General features: G+C 41.7%; 1 long non-coding RNA gene and 1 pseudogene across 2 annotated transcripts; one reads left to right on the forward strand and one right to left on the reverse strand.

The window, feature by feature from the left end:
• Positions 1 to 10,778: 10,778 nt before the first annotated feature.
• On the forward strand, positions 10,779 to 13,353 carry LOC112180590 (annotated as a pseudogene).
• Positions 13,354 to 16,381: 3,028 nt separating this feature from the next.
• On the reverse strand, positions 16,382 to 18,162 carry LOC112179914. Of its 2 annotated transcripts, XR_002927958.2 has the most exons (3): positions 17,479 to 18,162; positions 16,638 to 16,711; positions 16,382 to 16,535 (listed from the first exon to the last, which is right to left on the reverse strand). It is a non-coding gene; the product is annotated as an uncharacterized LOC112179914 (long non-coding RNA). The 2 variants fall into 2 exon arrangements; XR_005802956.1 differs by having other exon boundaries at positions 16,382 to 16,711; positions 17,479 to 18,161.
• Positions 18,163 to 19,286: the final 1,124 nt, after the last annotated feature.

Below are 19,286 nucleotides of genomic sequence, written 5' to 3' on the forward strand. Positions count from 1 at the left end.
TTAGATAAGATGATAGCCGCGAAGATGGTAAATACATATTTCGGGCCTTTCCTCATACCAGAGCAGCTGAAAAGGAAAAAGTACTACAAGTTCCACAATTTGTGGAACCATAACACGGATAAGTGTGTCAAGCTGAAGGATCAGATTCAGGTATGGCTCAATAATGGTAGTCTGCAGGTTGAATCCCCAACGATCGCGGTAGCGCTGGTGGATCTAAATCCTTTCCCTGATACCAGGGTGAAAATGGTTGATGTGACCTGGAATAGAAAATGCCAAAGGAAGCCGATTCTTGACTTGACTATCGAGAGCGAAAAGGATAAAGAGGAAGAGGTTCCAAAAAGGAAGAGACCTAAGTCTATCAACGACGCCTCACCAGTGGTCTTGTGCTCGCGATGTAAAGAGGAATGTGGCATCCAAGTGTCACATGAAGAGGTCGAGCAAACATTCCGCTTTGGCACATTCCCACCAATCAAATGGGCTTCTCCCTCCCGAAATTTCTAGCCTTCCAGCCCCAGAGGAAAGATAGAATAGAGTCACCGCCATCTCCAAAAGATTCCAACTTGTTCAAGAAATTGAAAGCTACGGTGGATGAGAAGAAAAAAGAGAAGAAGGGAAAAGCGAGCACAAAGATATCCTGACCAAGCCATACATCCCACCTGCTTCAACATTCGCCATTAAGGAAGGCAAGTGGTACACCGGGGAAAAGGGGAAGGCTGTGGAGATTAGCCCCTCCAAGAAGAGGAAGCTGCAGTGCAGGTTTGGAGAGGCTAAGCGAACATTAGAAGATTTGGATCAAGACCTGATTAAGCCTTCACAATTAGTTAAGTCTCCTAAGCAGTTGACTTGGTTCATAAACTCTCGCAAGCGTACGAATCGTGTCAAGATAGGGAAGTATTAAGCCCAAAATTATCATACCACGGGGATTAGTGGCTAACCCACAATCCTTGGATAGTCGGAACTAGAGTCACTAAGCAAATAAAGGAAAAAGAAAAAAGAAAAAAAATAAAAATGCTATTCTAAGGAACCAAGCCTTAGCAATGCTCGACTTTAGTTTTGACCAAAGCCTAATCAAAACTAAGAGCCTAGTGGTGGATATGTACAAATGAGTCAAAAATTGTAGGAAGTTTTGAATTGTGAATTAACTAAATTAAACGCAACAGAAAAGTAAACTAAACAACTAATTAACGAACTAGAAAATTAAATTTGGGTTTTCAAATTAATAGGAACATGAGAGTGTCAGATGATTCACACCAACTCTCTTGCAAATATAGATGTCAATTTCACAAATGCATGCATTTCCTATATGTGTCGAGTCCCGTATCTAGTACTGGTTAAGGCTACTAAACCAATTATCTTTTCGGTGTATTGATTATGCCGGTTAAGGCCACAATCAACTCTCTAATTTAGGCATTACGCCAGTTATGGCCGCAATATCCTAAATTAGAGGCCTAGAAAGCAAGATAATAGAGACCCAAGCAAGCTTAGCTACAATTAACCTAGCTAATGGTCACCACACTTAAATCCTAGATGGCACAAGACTAATAAGTTATCAATTTATCAATGGGGAAATTACTGGTCCCCCCCTCTACTTTCAGGGCGTCGACAGTTCAGTCCATGGTATCCTAATCGTAACAAATTACTCCTCAGACATTCAAATCTCACACAATGTGGTCCAAAATGACCATTTTACCCCTCAACTCGGCTACCGCCGGACTTGAGCATTAACAGCAGGTTTGGTATCCCAAAGGTTTTGGTGTCTGACAGAGGGGCAGCATTTATGGGTCGTGAGGTTGAACAGCTCGTAGCTGACTTGGGAATACAATTCATTCATTCCATCCCATACTATGCTCAGTCCAATGGCCAAGCGGAGGCCAATAACAAAATTGTCATCACACTCTTGAAGAAGATGCTCACAAAAAATCCTGGCCAGTGGCACGAAACGTTGTATGAGACTCTCTAGGCCTATCGCACTTCCAAACGTAGCCCCACTGCCACGACGCCCTACGCTCTCATGTTTGGTAATGATGCGGTGTTACCTTTGGAGATTAATGTTCAATCCCTTTGGGTCCAAGAGCAACATCATCTGATTGGTGAAGATTACGTCCAAGCCATGTGGCGAGAGCATGAAGACCTTAGCGAGAAACGCTTGGAGGCTCTGGACAGTTTGGTGATGGAAAAGCAGCGCGTCGCTGGACCCTATGATAAGTGGACGCGTGACTGCAGCTACAAGGAGGACGAGCTCATCTGGAAGGTGGTTCTGCAGCTTGGGGAGAAATTGGTCGGCCGCGGCAAATGGACATCACGATGGGAAGGACCCTTTGTTATTCATAAGGTTTTGGAAAGAGGGGACTTTCACCTTAAAGATTTGGACGGCGATATCCACCGGAATCCTATCAATGGCAGATTGAAGAAATATTACCCCAATGTCTGGGAATTTGAAGATCCGCCTGACACCCCAGCCATCGGGGCTAGGGGGAAGGGGCAACCATAGTCTTTCTCTGCTCGCGTCCTCATCTTCATCAGGGCCTACTTTGTGGCCTTACTCTAATGTACTCACTTTGCCTAGCAAGATTAGGGGGGCAATACTTTATATATTTTGGACTTTGTTTTCGCTACTCTTTGACTTTGTTCTATGTGGGTGAATTTTTTTATTTTTTTTGTTTCACATCTCTTTTTCCTTTTTGACAATCGAGTGTTAAAAATACATATAACAAGGCATATACCAGAGGCTCTATAATATACATTAGAAGATTGAAAGTGACAAAATATTATTGTATTCATAAAGTGGCTTTGCAGCCAAAAGCAATACAAGTACATTCACGAAATTACACTTGCGAAATTACAAATTTAAGTTAAAAAAAAATTGTAAACTTTCAAGTCTTCTGGATCTTCTTTCAAAAGGGACTTGACAATCAGCTTTAGTCTCTACACCCTTCTCTCTTGAACCTTGGCAGCTACTATCGTTTGTACTCGAAGGATGGGAAGCGCTCGAGTTCATCCCAATCCTCCCAGTTGTCCGTCCTTCAAGCTAAAGGCCTCATTACAGACAGACATCAGAGGTCAGCGAAGCCAAGTTACCCCATTTATCTTAGGGACAAAACAGAAGTTCGATCCTTAAGCCCAGGAGTCAGGGCGCCGAAGAAGAGCGGATGACCGTTGATGGTCTTCCACATTCCTCCGACATGCTCCATGGGAGGGAACCTGAAGAGGATGAACCTTTTGGGGTAGATTTCCTAAGCTAGGAGCTCTTCGTGTTCTTCAACCTATCCGAAGCCTAGGACATTCCATCCAGGCTTTCAGAAGCCAAAGACACGAGGTTGCCTGAGATTAAGCCATAAGGCCTATCTCAGGGTTGAGATTTCGCCATAAGGCCTAAGATCTAGGGGCTAGAAGTGAGATCGTGGGGAGAAGATTTCTAAAAAATGAGGAAGAGGAGTAGGGCTTGCGAAGCCATTTTTGGGTAGGCCATGGTTCTGATCTTCTCATCCCCAAAGTATAGGTATATATAGGGCTAATCCAAGTGGCCTCAGCCCTTGGATGGACAGTTGAAAGTCGTAATCAACGCCATCAATGAGATTAAATGCCATAATCTCATAAATGAAGGAGAATTGAAGACGCATGGGAAACAGAACGGTCTTCAAGGAGGTAATCGCTCAGTTTCGAGATTATCTTTTTTGAATCACTTTAATACGTAATTAAGGCAAATTTAAAGAAATTGATGGCTACGAAGACAAAGGAGCGTTTGGGCCGATAAGTGGACTAGAGCAAATAAATAATATTATTACTGGGTTAATAGTATCCATAATATCCATAATATAAAAGATAATGGGCCTAATGCTAGAGGCCTAAAGCCCCCGGCCTGCGTAGGACAGGTGAAGAAGATGATCATCCAGATGGTAGCCAACTTGAACGGCGGCATGTTCGGCCTGTTGGGCTAATTCGTAGGCCTAGGCCAAGTTTTGAGAAAGCACCTCGAAGGCGGCCAATGGATGTTCCAGTTGGGCTTCTTCATGAGCGATCCTAGCCCTTACCGTAGCTAATTGGGCCTAAAGATCCTGGATCTGGGACTCGAGGTGTTTCTCCTCAAGCTCCATATCCCTGAGATGAAAGACTTGTTCACCCAGGGAGTCTCGCAGAGCTTCCATTTGTTGGGCAAGGGCCTGATGCTGTGTCTGGGTTTGACGAGCCCACGCTTCAACTGTCGCTTTGCGCTCGCACCACTTAGGAAGATCACCTAGCAATTTGTCTATAGCACCAAACTGAGCATCAGAAATGGCAACTTCGTGAAGAAGTACTCTGAGATATTCCAAGGCCTTTGCAAATGCGCCAGGCGCCAATAAGTCAGGACCCAGAAGTCGGCGAAGACAAAGCTTAGCATCTTCCACCACTCTAGGAAGGGTTACTTCAAGGGCACGAGCTAGCAGCTCTAATCTGGAAAGTTCTCCAGGAGGAGGTTGCTGCTAGGCAGGAGCGACAATGATCGGGGCCTCGACGGGTTCCACGACAAGACCTACCACTTCAGGTACTAGCTGGGGACCTACTTCTGCTGCTGCTTCATGCACTTGGGGGGGGGGGGCATGGGGAGCAGGATCGCCATTGGCTTCATCCACCAGGTTTGGATTGTTGTGACCCTCGCCAACGGTTTCCTCAGCAGTTATCGCCACTTCCTTGATGCCTACAGGGCTCTGACCCTGAGAGGGGAGTGTCAGATGTCGAGAAAATCAAAATTAAACTATAAAAAAAGAGGATAAACGTACAAGGAAGGATACCTCGTCAGCAAGTTGCTCATGAGTAGCGACGGGAACATCTTGGGTTATGATTGGGAGAACCGGCGTGGCCGCCACCGCCTGTTCTTAATTGACCGTAACAACAACAGGTCCACAGGCGCTACTTGCTCCAGAATGCCGGTCCCTGGTTGACTCTCACTAGGAACGTCGGGAGGGGGGGGGCATCCTCTCCTTAGCCTCAGGCGAACTATCATCTATAATATGAACCGGCACAGGGGACGGAGGTGGATGGTCTGCAGCGCGAATTTGAGGTTGGGAGATGACTAGACTTGAGGGCGCTTGGGCTTGCGAAGAGGTTGCTTCCCCTCTAGTAGTAGAAAGGCCTTCCCCACTCTGCCTAGAAGGGCCTGTAGTCCTACAACGAACCTACAAACGAGGAACGTTTGGTTATAAGGCGAAATGTGAAGCAAAACAATAACTTCATTACTTGTCTGAATCACGAAGGTACCAATAGATAGGCGATTGGTTCGTCATTTTTCAGGCATAGCTCAAAGGGTCAGAATGACTGAATTTGCGGGCCAGAGCGGTGGTGACCTGACAAGGGTTGAGGAATCAAGTTTGAGACCAAAAAGAGGGTGTCAAAAAAAAAAAAAAAGTATAGACAGATTATGCGAGGGTTCTTACCTCCCCAGGAGAGTCTGCGAGTTCAGGCTCCATTGCCACAACCTATTGCTTCGTGGCCTGACCAATGGCCGTGGATGAGACATCGGCCAGCTGACCACCAGATGGCGGCACACCGCTGGCCCTGGGACTTGTCCGCTCAAACAAAAGATCAGTTAGGATAATGAAGGCGAGGGGGATGAAATTTGTCGGCCCAGGAAAGCACTTGTTTCCTGTGCCGGTTTGCGGATTATGATTCCAGCTTATGCAGGATGCGGAGCTGACGCAGGTCGCGGGGGTTGTGCTCCGTGGACAGGGAAGTGGACGAGCACTTGAGAATCAATGTCGTCAAGGTAGTTCAAATGGCGGACGAGTATCGTGAAGAGCTCGTCGTCCGGTAGATCCCAGCAGTTAACAAAGAACTTGGCCCACCATCGATCATAGTCCTTGGTGACTCTGTTGATGGGACAAAGTTCATAAGCCCAAGCGGGAAGATTGACTAAGATAAGCATGCTTTGGGCTGGAGGGGGCCCAGTAGCGAGGCCTATTCTTCACTAGGAGGTGTTGTAGTTCCAGGAGTCGTAGAGAGGGAAAGGTATCAATTGGGCTAACCCAAGTTGGCGAGCGAAGTGGTTGGGGGTGTAGAGCTCATAACTGATATCATCAGCCGCGAGCTTAATGTTTGAGCAACAGATCGCGCAGCGGAAGGCCAGGCTTTTGTGGTCGCTATAATTCGGATCGCTGGGCAGGAATCCTCGTTTAAGGGGAGGCAGGAACCTCCTATTGAGAACCAGGTCCAAATCTGTTATCTCGTCTAGAAGGTACAGGTAGGAGAAACACTCAAAGTATGGAGGGGAAGTGTGCCTTTCTTCCAGGCAGTGCCACTGACCCAAAAGCGCGTTGATTGGTGGGAAGTGAGGGAAGTATACTTGAAGCCAGAAGTCCAGAATCCATAAAGGTCCAGAAATGCCAACCTCAAAAGGATGCATGGTGGCTTGATACAAGGCACGGTACATTGAGCCCGATATGGGTTGCCTAAGGCCGACGCGGCTGCCGTTGTAGAGGGCAGTAGCTAGAGAGGCCCAAGGACCAGTGGGCTTGTTGGAGGAGATGCAGAAAATGTACTTGCAAAGCTAGTTCTCCAAGAAGGCAATGCCACAAGTCGCATTGTGCTCTTTGCAATAATGGGATCGCCACTGTGGGTAAGAGCGGCCGTGGGAGTCGCGGCCAACTTGAACCATTAGCGAAGGGAATTCGACAGCGTCGAATTAGCAATGTACATAGAGCTCGTAGTCAATAGGCAGCCCTGTGATGGTGAGAACGTCCAGCAACGTTATACTCATCTGCCTAAACCTGAAGTTGAAGGTGTTGCTAGCAGTGTTCTAGAAGCAGAGGATCGCGGCTAGAGGTGAGCGATTGCCTCCACTGGGGAGTTGAAAGCATAAGTCGATGGTGTGGGTGATGCCCACCGCGTCCCAGTGAGCTAGAACCCTGTCTCTAAACTCGTGATACCAAGCGAGTTCCTCCGCACTCACTGAGGGCCAAAACCCTATTTTGGCTCTGTGTTGGCGCTGGCCCCAACTACCGAAGTCTCCAGGAGTCCTTCGGAGGATGGGGATAGGATGATGAATGGGCAGGACATACAGAGCCATGACTACTTCCAGGATGGCATCTCGTAGGGCAGGACCTAGTCCGGCCTGAGAATTGGGGAAACTGAGTAACAGAGGCCTCTGGATGGTGGTCTAAGTGAAGCATCGTGCGCCGACGCCGGTTCCCCAGGCGTGCGCGGCTTCCTCATTGATCTCCTCTTCCTGATCAATGAAAATTTTCTTTTGAGGAGCCATTTCTGGGTTTCTGAGAAAGGAAGTGTGGGAAAGAGAGAGAGTTCTAGCTTTAGCAAAGAGACTGAAAGAGTTTCTGATGTGACAGATCCGAATATTTGCTACAAGATTTAAATAGAGGATTTTGTGAGGGAAACGATGCGGCGAAAAGACGTTTAGCAGTTGGGCAGACATAAACCCTCATTTATGGCCTCGGTTTCTGTCATAAGTCGTGTCGCTTAAGTCCTCTTTGATCAGTTATGTATTCGTGGGCCTAATCTCGAGGCCTGGGGGGCAATGTTTGAGCCCAAAAGTTTTTTTGGCAAGATCCCTTGAGGGAGTTCAACATAGCGAGCCGATACCTGCGACCTAAAATGAAGTCTACTTGGGTTTAGGTTATAACTTCGCCCATTCTTAAATCCATAAGGAAAAAGAGCCCTTATAAGAATCAAGTAGCAGAGGCCGATTAGGAATCTTCAATCAATAATCCTTATATGGCAAGGAACAGTCGAAACCCTAAGGCATAAATATTGGGTTTCAGGGACAAACAAAGACACAACTCTTCAATCAACTAATTGCATAGATTATCAAAGTCTCTCCGGAGCAAACCTACCTTCAACCTAGTTGAAAACCAGCGAAGCAAGGGTAACACCCTCGCAACCCAGCGAAGCTAAAGTCACGCTTTAGCAAACTCGTGCTTTCTCCTACTTCTTGGTGATTGCTTTGCTTAACCTACAACGTTAAGTGTCGACTCGATTACGCAAGGGATCACACCACAAGTCCTTATCCGTAGGGCGAAAGTTCTTTTCCGAAAGGCATAAAAAAGAACCTGGTGACGAGGTTAGTGCTCTCCTCTTCCACCGCGTTTGAGAAGAAGTCAGGTCAAGGGACGCCCTGATGACTGCACTGCATGGTGCTGGCATGCTCGCTTATTCAAAAGAGACTGTTTGCACGCCAGATTGGTTTTGGAGCCAAACAGAAATAAAGGTGTGTAAACTTCCTTAAAAGGTGGGTGTAGCCGAGAGTGAGAGGTTCTGTTTGTTTAGAATAGGTCCTTTATATGTACTAAAGGACGGCTCTTTCTGTCCGCTTCTCAAGGGTGTGTCGTTTCTGGTACTGCTTGCTGAATTATAAAATTGGTTGATTCATTCGATTTAAAAAAAAGATACAGTATGTTTTCTTCTTTCTATCGATTACTCTAAAAAAAGTTTCTATATCAACAACTAAACAAATTATTTTTAAAGGCCCCACTTAATATAAAATCTTAGCTCCACTACTGTAACATCATCCATCCATGGATAGGGTATATGCAGTTGTATATTTTAAAACTACCTTTTGATCCTTTGTCCTAAAAAAAAAAAAAAAAAAAATCTTGACATTTGCTTTTGAAGATTACATAGTACTCTAAACGCTTTTTGGGCTCAGAGACTAATCCGTGTAGGATTAACTATCCCTTGACAAGATGGTAAGACATGTGAATATCACAACAATATATATATATATATATATATATATATTTTTGGTACAAAACACAAGAAATTAATTTAGAAAATTACACACAAGTGTCAGTTTGAAACTTAAATTAGTTATAAGGCCACCAAAGTTTTATTGTACACATATGGCCACTTGTATGTTTAAATTATTTACATCCTGACAATTTTACCCTTCGTGGAAGAAAACTAACTCTATGATCTGTCTCTGGCCAAAACAAAAAGAAACTCTCTCTCTCTTTCTTCCCCGATCTCTCTTCTTCTTCTCTTCCCTCTGCAATCACCGGAAAGCATCAATTTCAGCCACCATCTTGAAGCTGATCTGATCTGATCGGTGTCTTCGATATCGCAGCGTCGTTCAACTCCGGTGACCTTACGCTCCTCATCAAGATACGAGGTCATCGGTGTCCTCTAATTCAGCCTGAGAGGATTCCAGATCGGTGTCCGACTAATCGCCTGCTCTTCTTCTTCTTCTTGGAAATCGTCTCCAGCCACCGGGCAAGGTCCTCCAGGAGATTTCCGAGTCCTCTGAGAAGATCCTGCATGCGTGAGGGCGTATGTGAGCGAATTGGCACGGCTGGGGTTAGTCGGAGTCTTGGATTTTCAGTAGGCTCTGACGGCGGCTACCGCCTATAGAGAAGAGGTCACCGACGAGCACATCAGGGAGGGCGTGGCTGCTGTGGTTGTGAAGATTTTGTTCCAGGCTCACTCCGACCCATACAGTACGATCTCGACCAGGGTAACTTCTGCTGCATTTGGAATTGATCGGTCTATGTTTTCGTTGTGCTAAGTTTTTGATTTTCTTATAGATTTGTGGTTTGAATCATGAATTGCTACTGTTTTTTGAAATGACAGAAACTCCTGTATTGTTTTTTTCATTCAGTTTGATAGTTTTGGTTTGATTTGGGTAATTACTATGAATTTTACAATTGTTTTGATTTTTGAGTAGCTTTTGTATTGTTTTGAGTTATGGTAATGAAATTGGATCTTAATTTTATGCCTCATTGTTTCTGATGGTGTTTTATTCTGGTTTGTAATTTTGTTTTTGTGGTTGAATTCTGGCAGAAGAGAGCAAGTGAAGCGGTTTTCAATGTTGGTGAGAGTAGATTTCGGAGTTTGTGAGAGTAGCTATTAGTTTTGGTGAAAGTAGCGTTTTGTTGTTGGTAAGAAGAGTTTTTGATGTTGATGAGAATATATTTTGTTGTTGGTGAGAGTAACTTTGTGGTGGTGATTGTAGCTTTTTGTAGTGGTGATAGTAGTTTTTAATGTTGGTGAGAGTAGTTTTTATCGATGGTGAAAGTAGTTTTTTTGTGGTGGTGATAGTAGTTTTTTGCGGTGGTGAGAGTAGATTTTGTTGATGGTGAGAGTAGTTTTTGATATAAGAGTAGCTCGTTGGTGTTAGTGACAGTAACTTTTGTTGTTGGTGAGAGTAGCTTTTGTTGTTGGTGAAAGGAGCTTTTGGTGTTGGTGAGAGTAGCATTTGTTTCTGGTGAGAGTAGCTTTTGGTATTGGTGACAGTAGTTTTTGTTGGTAGGGATAGTAGCTTTTCGTTTTGGGGAGCATAGGTTATTTGGTAAGCAGTAGCTTTTATTGTTGGTGATAGTAGCTTTTGTTATCTCATCGGAGGTTGCCGGAAATCTTACTAGAGTAAATTTTGTTGCTAGTGACAGTAGCTTTTGTTGCTAGTGATAGTAGCTTTTGTGACTTCGCCTGAGATTGCCGGAAATTTCATCATAGTAGTTTTTGTTGCTAGCTACAGTAACTTTTGGTGTCAGTGACAGTAGTTTTGTGGTCGCCAAAGTTGACCGGAGACCCGCCGGAGTTGACCGAAGACCTCGCCGGAGAGGAGTGAGAGAATGAATGTTGGTTTTGAACTCTACTGGCATTTATGTAAATATATTGGTTTTCAATATCCAAAATATAACACTTTTTTTAATCTAGTGGTTTTATAAAGGAAAAAAAACTAGTTGGGGGCCTTATGGCTAAAAAAACATTCTATGATGCACCCAAATTAATTTGCGATTTCACCTTTCATTTTTTTTTGTTTTGGAGAGATACTTCTTCCATATTTTCAGCTTTATTCAGAACGTGTAGCAACACAGTGATGAAGTCTTTCCTTATTGCACCTAGGACGATCGAAACTCTGTCAATGGAAAACCAATATTGTAATCATTCTGATTGATTACTACCCTTATTGCATGTCAATGGTTGAATCCCCAATACCAATCCATCCGATATGTTTGGTTTTCGCATCGGCATACCCAACAAGCAGGCAAGTTCAGGATTCTGTTTTTTTTTTTCTCATTTTATGCCAATTTTACTATGGGACGAGTGTTGGAAATGCTGCATAAATCTGCATTTTGTAATCATAAATATGCATATGGACTGAATCTCAATTTTAGCAAGAAACCCACTATTATTAATGAGAAATTTGGGTTTGTCACCATAGTCAAAAATGATAAATTCTGAATATTATGCATCTGACCCAATTTTGCTTTAGTTTTGCTCATCATTAATTATTTATGTAATTGAAAGATGAAAGATATCCAACAATGTATGACTTGAAAAGTTGGACTGATGAGGGGTAAAAGTTGAGGATAAATTATATTTGTATGGTTAAATTGCTTTGCTATCGAACATTATAGTAATCGTTTGTTGTCACTGCCACAATTTTCATTTCTTAGAGAAATGGCACACTCTCTATATATTAAAGCTAGCATATTTTAAGGTCAGTGTGTATTTGGAAAACTTGTAATATATGGTTATTCATCAATCGACGATATAATTCTTTCTTCATAGATTAGTTGATTCCCTCGACACTTTACGCCTTGCAAAAGATAAATATATACAATGGATGTAGAAGAAGAAAGATATGATCTTGAATCACTGTTGATTCCTAATTCTCAAGAACATGCTATCGAATCGAGAAAGGGATTCCTGAACAAAGATGAGATTTTTGAGGAAGTGAAGAAGCAGCTGTTGTTAATATGGCCGCTTGTGTCATCAAATTTCTTGCTATTTGTTATGCAAGTTATTTCAGTCATGTATGTCGGTCATCTTGGAGAGCTATCGCTCGCTGGTGCTTCAATGGCTACTTCATTCGCTTCAGTCACTGGTTTGAGCTTGATAGTAAGATGGCTTCTACTCTAAGTTATTTGCAGCTCATTGTGTTCCTTGTCACATATGGTGATATCTTGATTTCCCCTTAACTTGTTAAATAGCTGGGAATGTATAGCGCCTTGGACACTTTCTGCGGTCAGTCCTTTGGAGCAAAACAGTATCGGATGCTTGGTATACATATGCAGAGGGCAATGCTTATTCTTTTGCTCGTCAGCGTTCCTCTTGCAATTATATGGGCTAATGCAGGCAATATTCTTCAGTGCTTAGGTCAAGATCCACAGATATCCTCTGCTGCAGGAGATTATGCTCGTTTGATGATACCTTGCATTTTTGCGTATGCCATCCTACAATGTCATGCTAGATTCTTGCAAACTCAAAGAAATGTGATTCCAATGATTGCTAGCACAGGAACTGCAACACTACTGCACTTGCTTACCTGTTGGGTTATGGTATACAAGACCAGCCTTGGATCTAGAGGTGCTGCTGTGGCAAACGCCATCACCTATTGGATCAATGCATTGTTTTTGTTTATTTATGTCAGAGTTTCTCCCTCTTGCAAGAACACATGGACTGGATTCTCAAAGGAGGCCTTCCATGTAATTCCCACTTTTCTAAAACTATCTATCCCTTCAGCTTTAATGTCCAGGTAATTTTTACTTGACTATATTGACTTTGGAGAGCTACCAAACAGTATAAATAGCACTTAGTATGGTTTGTTGCTTTCATGTCCTTATACAGCTTAGAAATGTGGTCATTTGAAATGTTGGTCCTCGTATCTGGTTTGCTTCCGAATCCAAAACTTGAAACATCAGTCCTGTCAATCAGGTTTGCATTTGATGCTTAACAGTTACTCAAGAACAATACATAGAAGTCCTTATTGGTAGCTGATTAAACTTGAAAATATATGCAGCTAGCAAAACTATGATACTAACCGATTATCACATATCTCAGCCTTAACACATGTGCAATGGCATACATGATTCCCCTGGCATTTAGTGGGGCAGTAAGGTGAGTTTAAACCTACATTAACCATTTAGTAGTTTATATATATACTGCGTACTTTTCACTTACCAGTTTTAATCTTTTATTTACATCTATATATTGTCCGATAGCACAAGAGTTTCAAATCAATTGGGTGCTGGGCAACCGCAACTAGCGCGTCTGGCAGCATGTGTTGCACTTTGCCTTGTTATTACTGAAGGCATTGTTGTTGCTGCTGTCATGATATTGGATTGATTTTAGTTGCTATATCCCACTTTGTTGATGGGCCTCAGTCTGTTCTGTCAGGTTTCTCCATGTCTACAGATTCTTCTCCATAACTGCATCTAGGGATGGCAATGGAGCAGGTTGGGGATTACAATACCATCCCCATCTCCGGGGTCATTCTCCAGTCCCATCCCCGCTCCAATCTCCAATAAAAATATATGGGGGATTCCCCGTTCCCATCCCCTCTAGGGACTAAGCCTCCAAACCCGCCCCAAATCCCCAATAAGAATTTAATAAATAAGATAATTTTTTCTCATATTGCATTTTTTAAAATCAAAATCTACAACAAATAAAATTAAAACATGATTAAATTCATTAATCAAAATTAGTGAATGCAAAAGTCAAAACATTATTAAAGTAAAAGTGTAGCTATTAAAGTAAAGTAGTAAATATATATATTTGTGATTTATATTATACAAAATAAATTTATATATATATATATATATATAAATTAATAAATGTATATATTATTGGGGGGGGGTTTGGGGATGAGGATCACACTACCATCCCCGCCCCATCCCTAATCTTAGATAGCGGGGATTGAGAATTCCCATCCTCATTCCCCATTTGTCCCCGAATTCTCCCCCCATTAGGGGCGGGTATCCAATGAAGCTCTGTCCTACTGGAGATTTTTGCCATCCCTAACTGCATCTAAACGAATTCAGGAAGAAAACAAAAAATCAAAAACAAAAACAGTTTTACAATTATTCCAAAGTCTTCTCATTAAAAAAAAAGAAAAGAAAAGATTTCATAACCGATTCATTGACAATAAGTTGCTTCACATTTCAGGTATCATAAGAGGAAGTGGGCGGCAGAAGATTGGTGCATATGTTAATCTAGGAGCTTATTATCTTATCGGCATTCCTACTGGATTATTGTTTGCTTTTAACCTCCACATCGGAGGGAAAGTGACATGATATCCTTGTAGTTTCCTAATCTTTCATGGAAATATGATTGATACTAGTAAGTACTAATTTTTAGCTAAAATGTTCTTAACAGGGTCTTTGGATAGGAATTATCCTGGCGCTGTGTGTGCAGTCACTGTTTCTTGCGATTATAGTCTTACGGACTGATTGGGATAAAGAAGTAAAGTAGCTTGTTATGTAATGTTTCATATAGCAGTCTCTGTTTCATTGTTAAAATAGATCTCATTTTCCATTTTACTTCCTTTTATAGGTGAAGAAAGCATCTGATAGGGTGCACAACACAATCAGCGGGGGCGATGCATCATAAAGCTGTTGCATAGGTGATGATCATATGTAGATCTTGAGACATGTTTGAAAATTTTGAAGAAATCAATTGTTAAGGTTCTATTTTTTGATCATGTTCAAAATTATTTCATCTTAGGAAGACATCTCATTCCATATCGAAAAAGCCATGAGGCTACAAGCCTCAAATGATTTTGTACTGGACTTATATGGCCTGTTATGCCAGTTTCATCACATGATCTTCACACGGGAAATTTAACTTGTTCATATGAAAGCATGAATTACTCAGAATGAGCATGCATCCTATATTAGCAAGTCTTTCTACCATTGTAAAATAACTTTCCCGTCTTCTTCAACCATTTTACTTGCGCTATTTATCTATGCCTTAAATTTCTTTAAGCTAATGCTAAATTCACCTCACAACACCACCTTTACAAGCAAGCCATCATCTGCCTTATGGGTTTCGTCTACTTTGTTCCAATAACATAATTGAATCAAAAATAGAAGAACAAAGCAGTTAAAGTAAGAAAACTGGCAAGATCAGTTATACTCTTAAATCAACAACCTGGGCGCCTGGCTCCCTCTTTTCGCTGGGAGGTTGCGCACGAGTTCCAGGTCTGATTTGGATGCCAGAAGATGGGTTGATAGGCTGAGGTCATGGTGGGTGGGGTGCCGATGGTGTGACGACGGAGGTTGTCCGCCCGAGGTGATGGTGGACAGGAGGTGGAGCGACCGGACCGGTTTGGCCACGGTGATGGTGATGGTGTTGGTGTTGGTGGTTGGCTTGTGGGTTTGGCTAGTGGGCTGTTTTGACCTTTTTGCTGATTGGGCCCAGTTAGGCCCTGTTTTATTATACAGCTGTTTTATTTTTCTAGTTGTTTCTTATTTGCACCTCAGGTGAGTAATGAGTCCCTACATAGATTTTGTAGGGCTAGTCGGTCTTCGTGCTTGTGTGTGCACTCAACGTGTCTTGTCTGCTCCAAGTAGGCGGTGAGTTTCTTACTTTGTCAAATGGTCGCTCACTCGCTCCAACCTAGTGGTAAGGTGAAGCTAAGTGTTGTCTGATTTATCCTTCAGCGGCAACATAGTAGGAAAGTTGTGCTTACGGTAATTATGCTACGTTATAATCGAGTTACATATTGAGTTATCTTTCCATTATATCACTGCTATGTCAAAGTAAATAGAGTAGCCAAGAGCGCTCTTTGCTAGTTGGTGCCTAATTGAATACAATTATTTGATAGAGACTCGTGATAGTATTTCAGGATGTTCTCTAGATGCTTATTGTACTCAAGCATTTAGGCTCAATGCCCTTCCCCCCTCCCGCGCCCCCCCCCCCCCACCTCTTGTACTCGATAGTTTCATCAATGAAGGCTTGAAGGCAGCCGCACTAGCCCTTTATTCAAAAAAAAAAAAAAAAAAACCAACCTATTCATTATTCAAAATGTACAAATTATTTTTTTTCCTTTAAAGGTGGAGATTGGTTGAAAGAGTTTGTGACCTTGATAATTTTTCAATCACATCACAAACACCCACTGCTCTAAGAAGCCAATGAGGCGACAATTCACCCCAAACACAATCAACCATTTAGCCCCCAACAAGAAACATACATAGATTGTGGAAAAGCCTCTCATAAAAATTAAATTACAAAAGAAATACAGTTGACAGAAACTTACCATAAAACAACATATAGAATATAAATCGACACATCTTAGGGTGTGATTAGTATGGTTGTGCTTAGTTTTTACTTATTTATAAGAATAAATGGCTGAAAAGCAAAATAGCTGCATGTTTGGTAAACTGACTTTTTATAAGCAATGTCAGTGTAAAAGCAATGGCAAAGTGTCTAATAAACTCAAAACTAGTTTGTGCTTTATGTGTGTAAAATGACCAATTTTGACATGAAAGATTATTTTGCCTTGATTGTTTGGTTGATCATCAAGTTTAGGATTTAGTAAACAAATCATACTGATTTGTTGCTGCCAATTGGGAGTACTTAGTAAGAACAATTTCAATTGCCATTTAGCACATTATACACAGCAATCGATTATCCCATCACAAACATGAACCATTCATCAACAACGCTATGCAAATATACCAAAAACCATATTATATTTTAACCAAAAATTTCCTAATTTTTTGTTTAGAAACAATCAGTCCAAATTATAATCAAATAAGAACTCTAAACTCTTGCGACGTTGATCCAATGTCTCCCTTCCCTTTCCTAGTCTTCTTCGGCAGCAGATTCTGATGAAAGTTGGGCAAAACAGATTCTGATCAATCTCTTGCTACATGCCTACATATTCAGAACATCACATCCAGTGCCTAATATAGATTATGTTAACTCACTTTTGTACATTGTGTAGTAAGCAATTGTCGAAAAAGAAAAATGAAAAGCACACCAAAGAAACTGCACGCAAGACCTGAAAAATGAATGACAGTTAACAAAGCAATCACTCCCTGCCTAACAAAATTTAAACTAAGAAACTTTTCAGAAGCTAACAACTTTATGAAGGACCCAAGTACCTAACACATATTACACATCATGCAACATTACTATGAAAATAGAAGAAGCAACAGTAGTAAATATTACATACCTGTAACTTCTGCAATTTTATAAGTTTCATATAGAATGAATCTTGCCACAACGGAAGCTATAATTGGAGTTGTTAAGCAATAATTGACAGATTCAAAATAAATTCAACATGCTGGTACGATTAACGAAGGACATGGATGTGCTTGGATGTGTAAAAAAAGACATTGCTTGGATGTGCTTGGATGCTAGAAGCTGATAATAAAAACCAAAATATTCTTTGATTCTAAGGATTGGTGCAGTTTACTAGTCCTCTTTTCAAACAATGCAAAAGCCACATTATCCAAGAATAGATGAAGTTGCAGAATAGCTAGTTAGTTGGATAGCCTCATGTACAACAAGGTTAAGTATTCAATGTGTCATATGTAATGATCCACCAATGTGATAAAAAATAGTATAAACTTGAACACTAGACATCAATCGACTAGTATAAACTTGAAAAACAGACCAAAAAATGATGGGCTTCAAGAATCCTACCAGTACCAACATCATTCTACCCTAAATCAGTCCTCAATCCTCATCCATAATTCTAACCAACAATAATTCCAGTAAACTAGTACTGATTGCAAAATCAAAATCCCATTAAGAAAATCTAACCTTTTTACAAGCTGAGATTGGATGATGAACCATAGCTTGCCCAGCCAATGGGAATAGCGGTTTGGGCGTGTTGAATGATAGAGACTAAAATCTAGTCCCTGCCCAGAAAATTGAAAACCCAGAAAAGCTTTAAGAAGATCAAAACTTTAACGTAATTGAGGAAAATTGAGATGACCCAGGTACCTTCAGTTGGCCTCCAACCATGATTACGGCAATGACGTTCTCTCCGAAGCTCTCTATGTCCGAAATGGAACCCTAAATCTTAAGCTCCGGAGAAGAAATTGAAGTAATTGGAAGGGGGAAAGGAGAAGTAGTTCCAAGGAACACAACTTTTCCTACAAAGAAGGACCAGTTGCTACTAAATCCCATAATCAGAATATTTTCATAGATTTCCATAGATTTTCTCTATGAAGGAGAGGCAGAATTGACTCAATTGAGGGAGAAACACGAATGAAAGAGTAGTTCTTGGCATTGGCTAGTAATTACTCTGAAGCAAATGAGGGTAGTTTCTAGTATTTCGTAAATTTCATTAAAACACAGCTCTACAGTACTCCGTTACAGTGCCAGCTTCTGCTTCTAAAAGGAGAGGTTCCCCTGCTTCCGCCTTTTTAGACAAAAGCTTGAGCTTCAAAGCAAAGCAAGTCGGTTCATAGTTTACCAAACAGTTGGTTGTGCTTTGCTTACAAGCAAGAGAGCTTAAAAGCGCCCCCAAATGCAGCCTTAGTTATGCCAAAATCATCCTATAAAAGATAAAAGGACTAAATTCAGTTTGCCCCCTCAAATTTTGGAACAAACATTAATTTAGTCCCTTACCTTTTTTTTAATCATGATGGTCCCTGCACTTTCATGTCCATCACCTTCATCCAAAATTCAAAATTAGCTCGAAAAGTGATGTCAAATGCTGCATTGGACCCGACATCTGGGCCCACTTTTCAGATTTTAAACCTACAAGAAGGGCAAAATGGACATTTCTAATTTAATCTTTTTTTTCTTTTATTAAAATTTAATCTAATTTCTAATTTTTTTTCTTTCTTCTCTGTATTTCCTCTCTCTTCTGCCCACTTATCCAAAACCTAAAACCAAATCGATCAAACAACTTCTCGATCTTCCTCCTCTGTCCTCTGTCGAGCCCGAGATTCAGGCCACTGCACTTCTAAAAGAAGTGAGGTCAGCAAAACCAACTCTCAAAATGGAAACTTCATCTCAAAACTCACACTCTCCCTCACTGCCCACCAACTACAAGCCACCTCACACTCAAATCCCTGTGAGATCTTCTAGATCCAAATGACCCAATTTTGACCACCTTCTCCTCCACCTCCTGTTCCGATTCCGAACCCCCAAAACACACAGCTTCAGCTCCAATCCTCTGTTACGCAGCCTCAACAGCAGCCGCCGAATCAACACCAGTCAAAGAACTTGGATGCTGAGTCGAGCTCTCGACAGTTGGTTCCACCATGACCTCTGAGTTGAGCTCCGGCAACGAAACCTCCGACTCGAAGCCCAACTCGATTACAAAGCCCCCGCAGGATTCTTAGATTTTGGAAGCCGAGTCGAGCTCCCGACAGTTACTTTTCAAGTTGTTGAGTTATAAGCACTGTGGATTCTTAGATCTTTGTTGTTTCTTACATTTCTGTGGTGCTGTTAGTAGCTAAGGAAATGAGTTTGAATTTGAAATTGAAAGTTTGGGTTTTGTTCTAGGTATGGCTATTTGGGGATTTAGAAATTTCGGAATCGATTTGGGTATCATTTTTTATGTGTGTATTTGTGTGTTTGTGTTATGAAATTGAAGGGCATTATTTCTTGTCTGT

The sequence above is a fragment of the Rosa chinensis genome, chromosome 7, assembly GCF_002994745.2.
Source record: "Rosa chinensis cultivar Old Blush chromosome 7, RchiOBHm-V2, whole genome shotgun sequence".
Lineage (NCBI taxonomy): Eukaryota > Viridiplantae > Streptophyta > Magnoliopsida > Rosales > Rosaceae > Rosa > Rosa chinensis.